This window comes from Psammomys obesus, unplaced genomic scaffold (genome assembly GCF_907164565.1).
Source record: "Psammomys obesus unplaced genomic scaffold, mPsaObe1.curated_primary_1811, whole genome shotgun sequence".
Classification (NCBI taxonomy): domain Eukaryota; kingdom Metazoa; phylum Chordata; class Mammalia; order Rodentia; family Muridae; genus Psammomys; species Psammomys obesus.
In genome coordinates, this window is record NW_026596100.1 from 5,350,297 (window position 1) to 5,361,335 (window position 11,039).

The window sequence follows — 11,039 nt, forward strand, 5'->3', positions numbered from 1 at the left end:
CTTCTTCTTCTTCTTCTTCTTCTTCTTCTTCTTCTTCTTCTTCTTCTGTCCATCCTCTTTGCCTTTCGTGATAGGGATTGGGCATTTTAGTCAGGGTCCTCTCTCTTGATTAGTTTCTTTAGATGTACAGGTTTTAGTAGGTATATCCTATGTTATATGTCTATATGAGTGAGTATATACCATGTTTGTCTTCCTGCTTCTGGGACAGCTCACTCAGGATGATCCTTTCCAGATCCCACCATTTACCTGCAAATTTCATGATTTCCTTATTTTTCATTGCTGAGTAATACTCCATTGTGGAGATGTACCACAATTTCTGCCTCCATTCTTCAGGTGAGGGGCATCTGGGCTGTTTCCAGCTTCTGGCAATTACAAATAAAGCTGCTCCAAACATGGTTGACCAAATGTCCTTATTGTGTACTTGAGCCCCTTTTGGATATATGCCTAGGAGTGGTATGGCTGGATCTTGAAGAAGTGCTATTCTTAGTTGTCTGAGAAAGCACCAGATTGATTTCCAGAGTGGTTGTACAAATTTGCATTCTCACCAGCAGTGGAGGAGGGTTCCCCTTTCTCCACAACCTCTCCAGCATGTGTTATCACTTGAGTTTTTCATCTTGGCCATTCTGATGGGTGTAAGGTGAAATCTCAGGGTTGTTTTGATTTGCATTTCCCTAATGGCTAATGAGGTTGGGCATTTCTTTAAGTGCTTCTCTGCCATTCGATATTCCTCTACAGAGAGTTCAGTGAGAATAATGCATTTATGTTCATTAATGTGTCCGATTGTTGGTAAGTTTTCTGAAACTTTGGTTATCTAAATAGTACAAAACCTATTCAATTATTTAAATTTTTATTTAAATTTTTATTCTACTGGAAATAATTTTAAATATCATTTTAATATACTAGTTTTTGAATACTTACCTTGTTTCATCATAAACAACATAAGCAAATATCCCAAATATGTCTCATGTTTTATTTTGTTTTTTTAAAATTCTATTTATATATTTATTTATTATGATTTATTCACTTTGTATCCCTGCTGCAGTCCCTTCCCTTGTCTACTCCCAGTCTCCCCACCTTTCCTCTTCTCCCCCTTTGCCCTTTTCCTAGTGGCCTTATAGGGGAGGACCTCCTCCCTTTCTATCTGACCCTTGCCTATCAGGTCTCCTCAAGGTTGGCTGCATCATCTTTCTCTGTTGCCTGGCAAGGCTTCACCCCCTAGGGGAAGGTGATCAAATAGTCAGCCACTGAGTTCATGTCAGAGACAGCCTCTGTACTGATTTCCCACTTGGAAACTGAGCAGCCAAAGGGCTTTCTTTGAACAGAAGATCTAAGTCCTCTCCATGCATGGTCCTTAGTTAGAGAGTCGATCTCTGCAGAACCCATGACCTTGAATGGATAAACTCATTGATTATTATTTTCAGTAGAATTTTTTGCTTTATTTGTTTTTTATTCATTTTACATCTTGGTCATTGTTTTATTTTTTAATTTTTTATTTAACTTTTATTAATTACACTTTATTTTGTATCCCCCCCATAAGTCCCTCCCTCCTCCCCTCCCAGTCCCACCCTCCCCCCCTTCTGCATGCATGCACCAAGTCCACTGATAGGGGAGGTCCTCCTCTCCTTCTTTCTGATCTTAGTCTATCAGTTCTCATCAGAAGTGGCCGAATAGAGGAGGACAGGTCTTCAGTCAAGGGTATACGAGTAGCTGCGCTCCCCTGCTAGAACCTCCAAACAAGCTCAAGGTCCATTGTTTTATTTTTTTAAAACTAATTATTTCCCCCTGTGTAATAGTTATGGAATTAATATAATTAAAATTAAAAGACAGTGCAAGGTTCGTGAGCCTTTATTGCTACTCTCCAGAGTCAGTCTATTTTCCTCTCGTTCCTACATTTGGGCCCATTCATTCTATCTTTTCCTTTTCTAATGAGATTTAATAAAATGGATAGCAAATAATTGTATAAACTAATAACCTGTATGCCTTGAATTCAAATTCTATGTTAACTTGTTTAATATAACACAAAATTATTGATTTCTTAATCTATTAAAAATTTTTTTTTAAATCTTTTATTTTTTTTTATTAATTACACTTTATTCATTTTGTATCCCCCCATGAGCCCCTCCCTCCTCCCCTGCCGATCCCACCCTCCCTCCCCTTTCTGCATGCATGCCACTCCCCAAGTCCACTGATAGGGGAGGTCCTCCTCTCCTTCTTTCTGATCTTAGTCTATCAGTTCTCATCAAAAGTGGCTGCATTGTCCTCTACTGTGGCCTGGTAAGGCTGCTCCCCCCTCAGGGGGAAGTGATCAACGAGCAGGCCAATCAGATTATGTCAGAGGCAGTCCCTCTTCCCATTACTATGGAACCCACTTGGACACTGAACTGCCATGGGCTACACCTGTGCAGGGGTTCCAGGTCATCTCCACAAATAGTCCTTGGTTGGAGTATGAGTCTCTGGGAAGTTCCCTGTGTTCAAATTATCTTGTTCTGTTGCTCTGCTTGTGGAGTTCCCGTTCCCTCCAGCTCTTACTATTTCCCACTTCTTACATAAAATTCCATTCACTCTGCCCATCAGTTGGCCATCAGGCTTAGCATCTGCTTTGACAGTCTATACTGCAGAAGCTTTCAGAGGCCCTCTGTGGCAGGTTTCTATTAAAATTTTAACTACAAATGATGTACAAAGTGTATCATATAAATCTTTACATGGGTTATTAGTTATACTAGTCCAATACTTAACCACTGAAGGTATTTATTGCATTTTCCTTGGGATGTTTGAATGCCTGGAAAAAATAAAGACTAAGCTATGGTTTTGTCTTCCAATTATGCTAGAGGCAGATGGCCTGAACCCATGGAGATTCAACTTGAAAATATAAGTTCATAAAATTCCATATTTCTAAACATTTCACCACCATATTTTCAATTCCCCAATGTTTCCAGTAATTTTCAACATCAATTGCAAATAAAGAAAAGCAACCTGGTACATTAAATTTAGACTTTTATTTCAAAATGTCTTAATTACAAACATTTAGGTAATTAGATTGAAAAGTCTACATAAAACAAAGCAAGTCAATTTCACTCAGAGACCTGCTATATTTTTATATCATGGGTATATTTACACAGGAATTAAAAAAGTAATGGTCTTTTAAAGATTATGCTGTGTTTATTTATGTTTCTTGTGCAAATGTTTTAAAATAAGTACAATGGGTATGCTTATCCAAACTTTTACAACCTTTCTCTTCCAAGTTTGCTGCCCTCCACTGCCTTTGATAACTTATTTTTCAAGTAGAAATCTTATTTCAAGTCAGTAGAAATACAAGTGATTCATTTCTTCTCTCTCATCAGTAATTAGTAATAATTAATTCATTTAGGCATTATTCAAAAACATTTAAAAATATTAAATTACAAATGATATTGAGTTTCTAACTTTTATTATAAATATGTCTTGTGCACAAAATGAATAAAAATGTGTAACAATAATTATATTTATGGCTGTTTCATTTTTTTCCTTTTGATTTTCCAACCAAGTAAGTTTTAATATATTCCTTCTTTCTTAATTTGCCTTTCTAGATCTTTAGAGGCTACCTAATATTTCATTAAGGTCTTAGAACTAAGATAAATGAGGTACCTACATAAGAAATTGCCAGAACAATTAACAACATATAAAATATAAATATGTTCATAAATACATTAAAGTAGAGCATGTAGCTGAAGTAGGTTACTGGAAAGTTTTGGCACTTGAAAATGGATGAGATTTACAAGGTTAAACACTTGGAATGATACGAAACAATAATTTAGAAGGATAATATGCCTAAAAGTAGTGTTTCTAACTGGAAGTTGTAAAGCATTCTTTAAACACGGAAGTTTTATCATTACGCTATTCCTACCATTTTATCCACTACATACCTAATGCTTAAATCTCGTACTTTCATGAGCTTACTTTCATAACTTGTGCTGTGCCCTATATTTATTCCTTTGTAATGATTACTTATATTTCACAATGCTCTGCTTCTCTCTCAAAGGAAAAACATACATTATATATCTTTTCACTTTAGGAGTTTTCCTCTTATATTTCTAAATACAAGCTGTGAACTATCTCTTAAAAATTACATTCTTCTATCACTTCCCCTATCTCATGCTTGTTATATAATTGTATCACTTCTCAACGTTAACTCAGAAAGACAGTCTATATTTAATTTTGCAAACTCATCACCTTGTTATCACATCTGCAGCACTTATCACAGTATATATGTCAACACAGTAATTTTATTGAAATCATATTTAAAAGTTATGAGTGAGCATTAACAAAGCTCATTCTTCTAAAAGAACACATGCTACCTACTTTACAGTAATAGGAACGAGTCTTGAAATATCTATCATTGCATTATTTTCTGTTCTATTTTTATAAGGAGACACCATGACCAAGGGACTTCTTATAAGGAAATGCATTTAATTGGGGACTTGCTGAAAGTTTTAGAAGTTTGGTCCACCATCATGACAGGATGCAGCCAGATATAGTTCTGGAGCAGTGTTTGAGAGTGCTACATTTTGGTCTGCAGGCAGAGAGAGAGAGAGAGAGAGAGAGAGAGAGAGAGAGAGAGAGAGAAACTGGACTAAATATGATACTTCCCACCAACAAGGCCACATCTCCTAATCCTTCCCAGACATTAAGACTAACTGGTGATTAAGCATTCAAATACATGCACTTCTGGTGCCTATTCATACTCAAAGAATTCTATGTCAAGTGCTAGGTTGCTATTTCCTAGAATGGCTAAGATCAAAAACTCACGGAATGAAGCATGCTGGAGAGGATGTGGAGAATGGGGACCCATTCCCATTGCTGCTAGGAATGTAACCTTGTACAACCAATTTGGAAATTAATCTGTTGCTTTCTCAGAAAATGAGGAATAGGTCTACCTCAAGATCCAGCTATACCACTCCTAGGCATATACCCCAAAGATGCCCATCATTCATTAAGGACATTTGTTCAACTATGTTCATAGCAGCTTTATTTGTAATATCCAGAACCTGGAAACAACGCAGATGTCCCTCAATGGAGGAATGAATAAGAAAGTGTGGTGTCTATCCTATCTATCTTGTTTTCCTTTCTCAATGAGAATTAAGCATCTTCCCTAGCATCCTGCTTGTTGTTTACCTTCTTTAGGTCTACAGATTTTTGTATGTTTATCCTATATAATATGGCCAATATACACTTATAAATGAATATATAACATGTGTGTCTCCCTGATTCTGTGATACCTCACGCAGGATGATTCATTTGAGGGGAAATTTCATGATTTCCTTGTTTTTAAAAGCTGGGTAGTATTCCATTGTGACATAGAAAGGACATAGACCCCCTGCTCAGATACAGCATATAGACAGCTCAGTCTCCATACTGGGTTCCCTAGTAAGAGGAGAAGAAACAGTCTCTGACAAGAACTCGGTAGCCTGCTCCTTGATCACTTCTCCCTGGTGGGGTGACCTAGCCAGCCCACAGAAGAAGAAGATTCAGGCTCTCCTGATGGATCCCCATAGGCGAGGGTCAGACAGTAGGGGAGTAGAATTTCCCCTATCAGTTGAGTAGGGGTGATAGATAGGGGAAGAAGATGGAGTGAGGGTGGGACCAGGAGGAGATTAAGGAGAGGGCTACAACAGTGATACAAAGTGAAAAACATAAATAATAGTGATAGTAAGAATAATAAACATTTTAAAAAAGATGGAAAAGACAAGTCTCAATGCAGCAGAAATGCTACTTCTCCCCCTATGACCTGTTTTGAGAATCAGTAAAGGGAAGATGTTATTAGACATAGACTAATTTTCTTTTTTTTTTCTTAGAATTTGTATATATCTTTATTTTTATTTATTGCAATTTATTCACTTTGAATCCCTGCTGTAGCTCCCTTCTTCTTCTCCCCCTATTCCTCTCTCCTGATAGGGGAGGTTCCCCTTCCTTTCTCTCCAGCCCTAGCCTATCAGGTCTCAACAGGACTAGCTGCATCATCTTTCTCTGTGGCCTGGTAAGACTGCACTCCCTAGAGGGATGTGATAAAAGAGCCAGCCATAGAATTCATGTCAGAGACAGTCCCTGTTTCCATTACTAGTGAAACCACTGGGGCTCTGAGCTGCCATGGGCTACATCTGTGTAGGGGTTCTAGGTTATCTCCATGAATGTTCCTTGGTTGGAGTGTCAGACTAAGAAACAACCCCTGTCTCCAGAATTTTTGTTTCTGTTGCTCTCCTTGTAGAGCTCCTGTCCCCTCCAGGTCTTTCTATCTTCTTAAGTACAAAATACAAAGTGAAGAACACAGAAATTCACGAGGAACTTTATATATCATTTTCCTACTCCTTGTCTTTTCCCTTTGGAATTTGTGTAAATGTGAACTCTTGAAAGATTTTGTAGCAACATCCTGTTGCTGTGGCTTTTTTGCTTAATGAAGTAACCAATTCAAAGTAACTAAATAAAACCTTGTTAAATGGCTTTAGCAAAAGCTAAATAATTCAGTTACAAAATATTATATATTGATTATATGTGTCAAACAGTATATTATTTACAATAATATTTAAGTATATATATGCATATATAAAATCACCCTTACAACCAATATATATATATATATATATATATATAAATATTACAACAAATTGTTGTGTATATATATATATATTGTTGTATATATATACATATATACAACATATATGTATACAACATATATATATATAACAATTTGTTGTAATATATATGTATAAAACTCTAAAATACATGTAAATCATCTTCCATACCACTCTTTAATCATGAAACATAAGCTATTCAATTATTCATGGGAAAATTCAATTTAAAAACTTTTGTAATCCTCTTATTTATATTTTCAAATATTTAGTTCAGAAAATGTTTTGTTGTCCATTTTAAAAAATATTAATGAATATGCTTGGTCTCATGTGCATGGAATAACCTTGTGCTGACAGCATAATAATAGTGAAGAAAGGCTTTTAAAATAATATCAATTTTCCATAATCCACCATGCATAGTGCATGATAATAAGGTGCACTACAAAATCAATTTTTGATGTTACCATTTCTGTTTCCTTTCATACCTCTTAAAAATTGATGCATCATCAAAACATTTTGTTTTCTTATGAGTTTCAAAAAGAGAAAAGAAAAGAAAAAAAACTTGCATGACCTTCTCTACAATTGGCTGAAACTTTTGTGCCTTTCATTTGGGTCTCCATTAGTGGAAAGTGGTTTTAGCTAGCTGTACTCAAGCATTTCAGTCAATCACCAGCTTTTATCTTGTTGTTATCATAAAGAACCATTTCTTTCCTAAAATGGTCAATTAAGTTCATAGAAATAAATGGTGAAGAATATAGAATTTGTTAGCTCTACTGTCAGAAGTATACTGGTTTTCAGTAAAAACACTTCAAAGATTTTCTTAATGAATTGAAATAGCTCTCAGCCCATGAGATGTTTATTCCCATTTCTTTTCTCTCTAGACACAATTCACAGTTAACCACACAGTAATTGATTATTTGAAAGCTCTTAAAATATCCACATCATACTTAAAGATGAGTTCTGTTTTTTTGTTTTTTTCCTTTTGGACAAACTGTTCCATTTGTTTCCATTTTTATGATGTGCATTTCAAAAATCAATGGTAGTAGATTTTACTTAAAAAGCACCAGAAAGCAAGTTTCATCTGTGCTTGAGAATACTGTGACAAAGACTCATTATTTGGAGTAAATCCATCATGTAGGGTATTCTGTTAGTACTGAGCACCTTTACAATGGACAGTATACATGAACACGTAAGCGAGAGTTTCAGCCAGAGAAGCTGTGATTTGTTAGTGACACGACATGTTATGCTTCATAAAGATACTGCAGGCTTGAGTTAGACTAGCTTATTTCATTAAACCAATTTAAAAATCTTTGATTTGTGTCACAATGAAAGTCCAGTATGTATTCTAGTACTATCTGATAGTCATCGTCTTATACTGGAAGAAAACGTAGTCTATAAATGTGAAATTTCAGTAATATATTTCTACTATAAATACAGTATTGAATGGTCAGAATTAAATTTATTGAGGGAAATAATGTATATTTCAATATTTCAATGTGTTTCTATGAAGAGGTGAATAGTCGATAGTACACAGGTTTCCCATCAAACAGCTAAATATTCCTAGAGAAAATGCTATCTGGATATAATATTCAAATCAGCAGAAAAGAACATTGTTCTTCATGATGTGTGTAAATTTTATCTGACTACTTAAAGGCATCAATAGAGCAAACTCATTTCCCTTGTGGAAAAAAAGTCCCTGTTTTAAGTCAAGAAGCACCATCATCTTTTGTTGCTAGAGCCCCAGGCTAGTGCCCTGTACTATATGCTATGAAGCCACAGCCACAGGATAGTGCAAGAATAAACTCTACATATGACAGCATGGTGAAAATGGTGATTATTCTGCTTTCATCAATGAGCACTAACTATATACATTGTATACATGAAGTAAAATATCATAATCTACCCATAATTCTGTAAAATTGCTATTTAATTTAAATGATTAAGGAGATAGAAAGGTTAACTACCCTGATTTTAACTTTACAACCACAGACACTTATCAAATTATCACATTGTCTACCATTTGCTTTATTTTATTTTTTTATATTTATCACAGGTCATTCACTTTGTATTCCAGCTGTTGCCCCCTCCCACCTTCCCTCCCAATCCCACCCTCCCTCCCTCATCTCCTCCCTGCCCCCTTCCAAGTCCACTGATAAGGGACCTCCCCTTCCATCTGACCCTAGCTTATCAGTTATCTTCAAGACTGGCTGAAAAGACTGTTGCCTAGCAAGGCTGCTCCTCCCTCAGGTGGGAAGGGGGGAGTTCAAAGAGCCAGTCATTGAGTTCATATCAGAAATGATCCTTGTTCCCCTTACTAGGGACCCTACCTGGGTACTGAGCTACCATGGGATACCATTTTCTTTTACAATTAAAATAATTAAGAAAGCAATTCCTACTTGTTTCACATGTCCTATAGCAGTGGAGATATGTTCTGTGTGATGTGTGCTTACATAAAGCCATGAGAGTATGAATATAATAGAGTATACAAAGGCAAATTTAGCTAGATGTATCATCGAGCAATATTTCCCCATAAAACATTATACATGTAACATGGTATTGACGAAACATTATGCCATACATGATTCTTTATGTGTGTTTGCACATATACATACATGTTGCATGTATATACACATATATACATTTGTATTTGTGTCTGTGGATATGTACATTGACAGCTTTCTTAATCTGGGCAAATATTGATTAATGCATTATTCCTACAAACATGCAGTCACAAATAGCAGTATCACTCACATAACTAGGAGCAATCAAATATATATTTAAATATTCATACCGTCATAACATTAGAATATAGCTATATATGTATTCATATTCTTAATTTTGTCAGTATTTAAAACTTGACATGGAGCTATTTAATTTGACTAAGAAGCTGATACCATTAAAATTGAGTTATCAGAAGCTAGAACATAATAACTGAAAATGAGTTCTTTTTAAGTTTTTATTTAGTTTATTTTATGTGGATGAGTGTTTATGCCTCACTGTTTCCTTGTGTACCATGTGTGTGTGAGGTGCTGACTGAAATCAGCAAAGGGCATTCCATCACTTGGCACTGGAATCACGGTGCTCATGAAAACCTGTAGTGCTGTAACATAGGTCCTCTGTAGGTGCCACAAGTGCTCTGAGCTATATTTACAGTCTCATGTAAATCATATCTAATAGGAAGTAAATGTGAAATTTTCACTTTGAACAGAGTGGTCTGATATGTTGGTTATTCAACATTGTGTCCTTTTATATTTTTAATTTAATTAATTTATTTATTTATTGAAATTTGTTCAATTTGTATCCCCACTGCAGCCCCCTCCTTTGACTCCTCCCAGTCTCACTCACCCTCCCTCTTCTCCTCTTATGCCCTTTCCCTGTCCCCTTCTATCTGACCCTAGCTTATCAGGTCTCATCAAGGCTGGCTGCATCATCTTCTTCTGTGGCCTGGCAAGGCTGCACCACCCAAGGGGGAGGTGATCAAAGATCCTGCCTCTGAGTCCATGTCAGAGACAGCTCTTGTACCCCTTACTAGGGAAGCAGTAGAAGAGAGGAAAAGGACTGGATCCTTCCACAGATGTCCTCTAAAATACCCCAACCATCAGGGGATAGAAGCAGATGCAAAGATGCACAGCCAAACTTTGGACAGAGCACAGGGAGTCTTTGGAAAGAAGGTGGATATAAAAGGACAAGGAGGGAACAGGAGCCACACAAAGAGACCATCTGATGCATCAACCAAAGACCATACATAGAGAAAACATAGATTCCTGTCTTTTCCATCTTAATTATTAAGTACAGTTGCTGTTTCTTTTTTTCATTTGTTCTTTTAATTTTTTTAACTTTTATTAATTACACTTTATTCATTTTGTATCCCCCATAAGCCTCTCCCTCCTCCCCTCCTGGTCCCCCCTCCCCCCCTTTCTGCATGCATGCCTCTCCTCAAGCCCACTGATAGGGGAGGTCCTCCTCTCCTTCTTTCTGATCTTAGCCTATCAGTTCTCATCAGAAGTGGCTGCATTGTCAGGGTTCTAGGTTATCTCCACGGATAGTCCTTGGTTGGAGTATGAGTCTCTGGGAAGTTCCCTGTGTTCAAATGTTCTTGTTCTGTTGCTCTCCTTGTGGAGTTCCTGTCCTCTCCTAAAAAAGTTTTGTAGCTCTTGAGATTACTGAACAGACTTTATAATGATTCTTCATTTGGCTCCTGAAATGTGCGTTTTTAAATTTACTTTCAGTGTCCTTTTCATGAATATGCCTCCATAGAAATCAATGACTCTGTTTTAATTTCCTCCTTCAGATTTTCTAGTGTTTATTATTAAATACAAAGAGCTCATTTTCTCTTTGTATGTAAGTAAGCTTGTTAAGTCTTGCTTCAGTGTGTGTTTCTAATGCTCTGATGAAACACCTTGACCATAAAAAAACTTTGGCAAGAAGTTTTCTTTC